Consider the following 7972-nt stretch of genomic DNA (forward strand, 5'->3'; position numbering starts at 1 on the left):
ACATATGCAATGCCAATGCTTATGATGCCATGCTCAAGTTTTAGTTATAGTAACACCAGGGGTGTTACAGCCGTCACCTTCCAGCACAAGATCATCCTCCGTCTCGGGTCCGTGTACTGCTTTGGAACTATCTCGTCTGTAGCGGATGAGGAGGGAACTCTGCATCGCATCGTGGATCCATCGGAGAAAAAGTCTTCCTCAAAGATCTCCAAGAAAATCGGAGCAAAGCAGGGAAAAGCACAACCTCCAGCGCTCCGAGAAAAGATCACCTTCAGCAAGCAAGGAGCCGAGGGTCCGTCTACCCGGAGAGCACCGCTGTCCACCTCTCTGACGGAAAAATGGACACGGATCACAAGGAGAAAAGAAGCGAATGAGGCCAAGGGTCGTCAAGCTGCTCTTTCTGTGCCTCCGTCCTCAAAGGAGGATAGAAAGAAGATCGTCGCGATAGCTACTCCATTCTACCCCGACGTCCTCTTCATCGGGGGAAGAGTGGAATCGAATCCTATCTCCGACAATGAACCAACTGCACCAGGAGAAGAACCTCTTCATCGGGAATCTCGCCAGCGGAGGAACAGACACCGAAATATTCGGCGACATCACAAGGCCGAAGAACGAGATTTGGCGCAGCCCGTATCACGAGACGAGGTCTCAGAAGTGGGAGAAACTCTGGAAGAACGGGTCCTCAGAGAAAGAAGGAACTCTCGACGACGTGACCGTCGGCACGCTCAAGAACAGACCGAGCAGGAAACGAGGCAACATCGGGAAAATCCACTCTTCGGACGCAACCTGAACCCCGACTTCGCCTGAGCCATGAACACGCCGAGTGAAGTCAGTGGAGTGTTGGCTCGGATAGCTGATGGCCTCCCTCGGACTCCCGACGTCGAGGGCTATTGGCGGCTGTTCACTCAAGCAGCCAACCACCTTCTACCCCTCGCTCATCCATCGAATGATCTACGACACGCCATCAACAGCCGGCGGGACGCACGGAGCTCCATCAACGCTTCGCGTGAACGACGACACGAGAACGAGATTTGTCATCGGGAAGAGTACGACCGAGATCACGGCATCCCAGCACGGAGTCAGGCCACCAGGACCGAGTCGGCCACGGCTTCAACTGGTGGCACCACCCGGGGACGGTCGAGGCACCATGACAACCACTCCCTTCCCCGGGAAAGACATCATCACCGACGACAAGAAGACAGCTCTGGAGTATCGGCGCTTACTCCATGCCTCAGGGCCATTCAATGGCCCCTAACTTCAAGGTCTCCAACGTCGACAAATGTGAACCTAAGCAGGATCCGGGAGGCTGGCTGGCCGTATACACCACCGCTGCCTGAGCCGCAGGGGCAACCGAGGATGTGATGATCGCGTACTTGCCTATTGTCCTTGGGCAAGACGTGCTGCAATGGCTGCGACACATACCCCGACACTGCATCGATGACTGGAGCAAGTTCAGTCGGTGCTTCACCGCCAACTTCCAATCCCTCTCCGACAAACCGGAGCAACCATGGGACCTCAAATCCATCAAGCGTTAGGGGGACAAAACTCTCCGGTCGTACCTCAAAAGATTCCAGACCATGAGAAATCGAATCCCCGAGGTCGCGGAAGCAGCAGTGATCGAGGACTTCTACCGGGGATCCAATGACTCGGCCTTCGTCCGAGCCATACTACAAAAGGCGCCGACCACTTCGGAGCAGCTATTTCGGGAAGCCGACCTCTACATCACCACCGATGAACGAGCTCTAGACCTCATCGGAGGAGCAAATCCTGCACCGACAGCACCGCGACGCGACACGAACCAGCAACCCGACAAACGCTGGGAGAAGAGGCCTCGTGAAGAGGTCCACGCCGCTGGACCGCCCGCCTCTCACGCCCGAGGAGGACCTCGTGGAGGCGAACGCACGCTGGACGACATCCTCGATGCCCAGTGCCCGTACCACAAGGACATGCGCCACACCCTCCGGAACTGCAGAGACTTCAAGCATTCCATGGGGAACGGCCGACCCTTCCAACCTCTACCTCCTCCCCCGCTGCGAGGAGGACCAGGAGAACCGCGACAACCCCAGCAACAGGAGGAGGGAGGAGGTGGAGCCTTCCCACGCGTTGACAGAGAAGTCAACGTCATCTTTGGTGGACACGGGTCACAGGAAAGCAAGAGACAACAAAAGCTCAACGATCGTCAGATACTGGTGGCGGCTACCGGTCCTCCCGCCCCGTACTGATGGTCTGAGCACCCAATCACCTTCACCCGGGCAGATCAGTGGCTCAACTTCGACCACCCAGGCAAGTACCCGCTCCTCATCGATCCGGTGATCCGAGAGAGCAGGGTAAAGAAGGTATTAGTGGATGGGGGAAGCAGCATCAACGTCACCTTCCCCCGGACGCTCCAAGGCTTGGGAGTTCCCCTCAAAGAGCTCCACGAGTCGGACACACCCTTCTTCGGCATCATGTCGACTGAAGGAGAATATCCGCTGGGCCACATCTACATGCTGGTCACCTTCGGAACTCCGGAAAACTACAGGACCGAGTTCCTGAGGTTCAAGGTGGCAAACTTCGACTGTGGATACAACGCCATCATCGGGAGGCCTGGATTGGCTAAGTTCATGGCCATTCTACATTATACATACATGATATTGAAGATGCCAGGACCACAAGGGATCATAACTTTGCGCGCTGACTTCCAAGGCGCCGCAGAATGTTTCCGAGTGGCCATTCAGGCGGCCCTCACCACCAAACCATCGGCGACTTCTTCCGTGCAGGCGAACTCAAAGCCTGAGGAAGACCTCGCGGTACCCGCGAATGAAGCTCAAGCCGTGACCTCTATACGACCGACTGAAGAAACCAAGAGAATCAATCTTGAGTTCGCTGACGAGCGCAAGACTGCTATCATCAGTTCCAGCCTGGATGACAAATAGGAAGGCGCGCTTGTCCAGTTTTTGCAAGACAATCGAGACGTATTCGCGTGGGAACCTGCGGATATGCCGGGAGTCCCGAGAGAACTGGCCGAGCACAAATTGAAGGTCTACCCCGAGTCAAGGCCGATCCGACAAAAATTACGTCACTTCACGCCCGACAAGAGAGAAGCCATCCGTGCTGAGCTGGCTCGCTTGGTTGCGGCTGGATTCATTAGAGAGGTGTTACATCCTGAGTGGTTAGCTAATCCCGTTCTTGTACTCAAAAAGAATAAAGTGGATTGGCACATGTGCGTCGAGTATACGGATCTCAACAAACACTGCCCGAAGGATCCCTTCGGACTTCCTAGAATAGACCAGGTGGTAGACTCAACCGCCGGATGTTCTGTGTTGTCTTTCTTGGATTGCTACTCTGGGTATTATCAGATTAGCTTGGCAAAAGAAGACGAGGAAAAAACAGCATTCATCACCCCGTTTGGAGCCTTCTGCTATACCTCCATGTCGTTCGGCCTCAAAAACGCTGGAGCGACTTATCAGGGAGCTATTTAGACATGCTTAGCCGACCACTGGGGCAAGCGTGTGGAAGCTTATGTGGATGATGTGGTGATCAAGACATAGAATTCAGAAAATTTCATTGAAGATTTACAGCTGGTCTTCAACAGTCTACGGCGATACCGATGGAAGCTTAATCCCGAAAAATGTGTCTTCGGAGTACCGGCAGGAAAGTTGCTCGGGTTCATTGTCAGCCACCGGGGAATTGAGGCCAATCCGGAAAAGATCGAGGCTATCATGAGAATGGAAGCACCACGATCACAGAAGAAAGTACAAAGACTTACCAGATGTATGGCAGCTCTGAGCAGATTCATATCAAGGCTGGGAGAAAAAGGCTTACCGTTCTATAAGTTGCTCAAGAAGGTAGACAAATTCCAGTGGACTTTAGAAGCACAGGAAGCTCTAGATGCGCTGAAAAAATTCTTGACAACACCACCAGTACTAAAACCGCCGCGCCGAGCCACACCGACTCAACCGGCTGAAGATCTGCTATTATACATCTCTTGCACGACTCACGTGGTGAGCACCGTGTTGGTAGTCGAGCGAGCAGAAGAAGGACATGCATACCCAGTATAGCATGCTGTCTATTTCATCAGTGAGGTTCTGGGTCCCTCGAAGAAGAAATACCCTCAAGTTCAGAAGCTATTATATGCAGTACTTCTAACTGCACGCAAGCTCCGTCACTACTTCGACGACCACAAAGTCATAGTAGTCACTGGGTTTCCGATAGGGGATATTCTCCACAATAAAGAGGCCATCGGAAGAATAGCCAAGTGGGCCTGTGAACTGGGATCTCATGACATTGAATTTCGACCTCGCACTGCCATCAAGACTCAAGCACTGGTTGACTTCGTATCAGAGTGGACCGAGCAACAGGTGCCGGATAACCCGAAAACCACAGAAGTATGGCGAATGTATTTTGATGGATCGTTAAAGCTGCAGGGAGCAGGCACAGGGATCCTCTTTATCGCGCCTGGAGGTGAACAACTCAAATATGCTCTTCAATTGTTATTTCCAGCATCCAACAATACAGCAGAATACGAAGCTCTGATTCATGGACTAAACATTGCCATATCACTGGGCATCAAGAGACTGATGGTATATGGAGATTCGTTGGTGGTCATAAGTCAGATAAACAAAGAATAGGATTGCTCGAATGATTCCATGGGAAAATACTGCACTCCTGTCCGGAAACTAGAAGACAAACTTGAAGGTCTGGAATTTCATCATGTGGAGAGAGACCGCAACGCGGCAGCTGATACATTGTCCAAGCTCGGATCCAGTCGGTCTCAGGTCCCACCTGGAGTTTTCGTCAAAGAAGTACTGCACCCGAGCATTTCGCTGGATCGGGTAGAGGAATGCAATATTCTGAGCCAACCAGAGCCAGACGACTGGAGGGAGCCGATCATCAGGTATATAAAGAATGAGGAGGAACCAGACAACAAAAATGCAGCCGAACGCATTGCGAGGCAGTCAGCTCATTACACTCTCATTGGGGAAACGCTATACAGAAGAGGCGCGTCAGGAGTCCTCATGAAATGCATTCTCTCAGCTACTGAAAAACAACTTCTGGATGAGGTCCATGCTGGGCAATGCGGGGTGCACGCAACATCCAGGACCCTGGTTGGGAAGGTCTTCAGGTCGGGTTTCTACTGGCCAACAACAAAGAGTGATGCAGCCGAGTTAGTCCAGAGGTGCGAAGCCTTCTAGTACTTGTCAAAACAGCAACATCTACCAGCGCAGCAACTGCAAACCATACCCGTAACTTGGTCGTTCGCATGCTGGGGATTGGATATGATTGGACCTTTCAAGCAAGCTCAAGGAGGATACACTCATGTACTGGTTGCTATCGACAAATTCACTAAATGGATAGAGTTCAAACCCATTGCTTCTCTAACTTCAGCTAAGGCAGTGGAATTCATACAAGACATAATATTCAGGTTTGGAATATCGAATAGCATCATAACCGACCTGGGATCCAACTTCACAAGTTCAGAGTTCTTCGATTTCTGCGAGCAAAAGAGCATTCAGATCAAATATGCCTCGGTGGCGCACCCAAGGGCCAATGGGCAGGTAGAAAGAGCCAACTCGATGATATTGGAAGCGCTCAGAAAGAAAGTCTTCGACAAGAATGAAAAGTTCGTAGGAAAGTGGATCAGAGAGCTGTCGTATGTTGTTTGGGGCCTGAGAACTCAACCTAGTCGAGCTCTGCATGGAAACACACCTTTCTTTATGGTCTATGGTTCGGAGGCAGTGCTACCCGCTGATCTCAAGTTTGGGGCACCAAGATTAACCTTTGAAAACATAGCAGAAGCTGAGGCTACTAGGCTGGAGGATGTTGATGTACTAGAAGAAGAACGATTGAATACGCTGATTCAGTCAGCCCGATATCAGCAAACTCTGAGGCGCTATCATGACAAGGCCATACGACATCGATCCTTTGTAGTGGGAGACCTCGTCCTCCGCCGAATTCTAACGGGGGAGGGACGACACAAATTGTCGCCAATATGGGAAGGACCGTTCATAGTAGCAGAAGTCACTCGGCCTGGATCATATCGTCTCACTCAAATGGATGGCACGGAAATTGGGAACTCATGGAACATAGAACATCTCAGGAAGTTTTACCCCTAGCTATATCTCAAAAGCTATTGGGACGACAATGTATTCCGTAAACTGGGAAATATGTCATCAATAAAAAGACTTCAAAGGCACTCAAATTGTTCACTGTCAACCTGCATGCTTACTTAACTCGGGGTGACCACTATACCCTACTAACCGAGCAATCGGCTTAAGTCGGCAATGACTTAAGGCGGTGCGACATGCTCACGTTTACTTAACTCGGGGTGACCATTATACCCTACTAACCGAGCAATCGGCTTAAGTCGGCAATGACTTAAGGCGGTGCGACATGCTCACTTCTACTTAACTCGGGGTGACCACTATACCCTACTAACGGAGCAATCGGCTTAAGTCGGCAATGACTTAAGGCGGTGCGACATGCTCACGCTTACTTAACTCGGGGTGACCACTATACCCTACTAGCAGAGCAATCGGCTTAAGTCGGCAATGACTTAAGGTGGTGCGACATGCTCACGCTTACTTAACTCGGGGTGACCACTATACCCTACTAACGGAGCAATCGGCTTAAGTCGGCAACGGCTTAAGGTGGTGCGACATGCTCATGCTCATTTAACCCAGGGTGACTACTATACCCTACCAACATAGCAGTCGATTTAAGTTGGCAATGACTTAAATCGACGCAGTACACTCGCGCCTACTCGATCCAACGCAAACATGTTTGCAATCACTCATCCAAGGGCGACCTCTAAGCCTCGCAAAAATGCGAAGAGACTTCAAAACCATCGCACTGAAATTACTTCTGTAATTGTAGATACCGTTGGATTCTAACAACGGAAAAACAATAACGGCATTCAGTACTGAAAAATATTTTCTAACGGAATATCCAAGCACACTAACCATGTATACAAAATATTCAGTGTTTCTATTTGGTAATGTTCTTCTCAGGAGCGACCGACGAAGAAGGGCGACTCGAGGAATCTGGAGCGGCATTCACGTCAGCCACTATGTCATCAGGAACAACCACGCCGGGTCTCCTCATCAAGATCCGCCCCGCGCGAATAGCTTTGTCCATAGCTTTGTCGCGCTGGGCCCTCTGAGTAGCAGAAGTCTCTTCAGCAGCCTTGACAGCCAACCGAGCGACTTCTAGCTCCTGGACGACTGACCTCTTGGAGGCGCGCAGATCCTTGATGATAGTATCCTTGCTCAACACCAATTGCCTAAGGCGAATCATATCATCAAGGGACTCTTGTAGCTTATAACGATGGTTATCCAAGTCTTCCATGGTGAAACGATGGTTCCTCTCCAAGATGGTCAACGAGTTGCTGGCGTCGCGGTATAACTTGTCAAGGTTGTCGCGAGAAGTGGCAAGGGCACGTTTTTCCTCCTGCAGACAAGAATCAGTTTCTCCAATGTCAAGCAAGCACTAAGAACACAACAGATAAGGCCAAGTAAAGCTTAATTCATTGGTCACCTTTTCAGAGTCGAGCTGAGCATGAAGAGTGGAGTTCACCGTGTTGGCATCATTCAGAGAAGCAGAAACCCGAGCCAATTCAGTCTGACCTTGAGAATATTTTTCTTCAAGATCAGAATACCGCCGTACCATATCTATCAAGAAACAGTCAGGCAAGGGTGTTCAGCCAAAGAGCAGGTCAGTCAAGCAGCCAAAGAAGAAGTAAAGGGCACTAACCAGCATTGGCCATCTCCAAATCAGATACCCGCTGCCGAAGCAGCACTGGATTCCAACATGTCAGAGACAAAGCTCCTTCTGGGACAGAGGCACCCTGCAATCTCAGCTGACCAGCCATCTCGTCAACCAATGCTTGACATTAAAAACAGATGAGTATAAGAATAGTAGTCTACCTGGAGTAAAGTCAGACCAGAAGAAACCAAATTACCTGGAGGTTGGAGAAGAACGAAGGAACTCCCAA

The sequence above is a fragment of the Zea mays genome, chromosome 3 (assembly GCF_902167145.1).
Source record: "Zea mays cultivar B73 chromosome 3, Zm-B73-REFERENCE-NAM-5.0, whole genome shotgun sequence".
In the NCBI taxonomy this organism is placed as follows: domain Eukaryota; kingdom Viridiplantae; phylum Streptophyta; class Magnoliopsida; order Poales; family Poaceae; genus Zea; species Zea mays.